This window comes from Alligator sinensis, unplaced genomic scaffold, assembly GCF_000455745.1.
Source record: "Alligator sinensis unplaced genomic scaffold, ASM45574v1 scaffold1032_1, whole genome shotgun sequence".
Lineage (NCBI taxonomy): Eukaryota > Metazoa > Chordata > Crocodylia > Alligatoridae > Alligator > Alligator sinensis.
Genome location: NW_005842450.1, coordinates 975796 through 977080, shown reverse-complemented (window position 1 = coordinate 977080; position 1285 = coordinate 975796).

The window sequence follows — 1285 nt, the reverse complement described above, 5'->3', positions numbered from 1 at the left end:
AGGAAGGAGGTGGAGGGTGGGTGCTTCCCGCTGCCCAGTGGTCCCCAGGGTCCCTGCACCCAGCCCGGCTGGGTCCTCCATGCAGAGCCTTGTCCTTGGGGGGCCCCGGCTCCTGGCAGGTGCCGTGGGGAGGGGGTACCCTCCCCGCTCCGGGGGCTGCCCCGGGAGAGGGGCGCCCGGCTCCGTCCTGGCAGGGGACCCCCTGAGCTCAGCCCTGCAGCAGAGCAGGGACAAAGGGGGAGGGGGCTGGGCTGGGAAGGCGGCAAGCGCTGGGACCCAGCCGGGGCTGGGGGAGGGGACCCGGCCAATGAAACCCACCCAGGCAGCAGGGAGGGCGCATCCCCCTGCACTCCCCACCCTCCGCCCTTGCAGGAGGGGCTTGGAGCAGAGGATGCTCAGGCCCAGCCCTTCATGGGCCCCATCCACACAGCCTCTGCCCCCCCCGCCCCCCCATCCAGTGGTCCTGAGCCCATGGGGTGGGGAGGGGGGGGATGAAGGGGTCGCGGTGCTGCAATGTCTCCCGCAGACCCAGCCGGGACCCCCGCCCCATCTGCTCTGCCTCCCTGCTGCCCCGCAGGGAGCGGGCTGCATTTGGGGAGGTGCACTGCTTTCTTTCCAAGCTGCTGATGTGGGCGCAGCCGGGTGACCCGTGGGTGCCGGCTGGCTGGAGCAGAGCCAGGCCAGCACTGCTGGGGCCTGCAGACAGCCCAGGGAAGGATGTAGGCACCTCTGGATCAGAGCGGCGTGGGCCGAGGGCGCTGTGGGGAGCAGGGCAGGATGGGCAGAGCAAAGTCACCGCAGGGCCCGGCGCAGGCGTCCGGCTGGGCTTTTCTGTGGGCATGGGTGGGGCAGGGGCTGCGGGTGGTGGAGAGCCTCTGGGTTGGAGGCCTTTCCCTAGCACAGGGGTGACCTGTGGGGCCGTGGCCGGGTCTTGCTCTCCGGCGGGGTGGGATGCTTGGGAGCGCGCAAGGTTGAGCCAGGGGTGGGTGTGGCACTGCCACGGGCAGGGAGGCTCCGGACAGGGTCCCCAGGGTGGAGCTGGAAGGCAGGCAGCATCCTTGGGGAAGGACATCCTGGATGCCCCCCACCCCAGCCGAGGCCTGGAGCTCCTGCCCCGCCACACTGGACCAGTGGCTGTCCCCAACCCCTGCCCCAGGGCACGGTGGGGCCTGCTATTTGCTGGGCAGCCTGAGAAACCCCCTGAGAACCCCAGAGACCAGGGCAGAGCCACGGAGGAGGCAGAGCGGCTGCATCTGCCTCCCCGGGCTGGGCTGGGCTGGGCTGG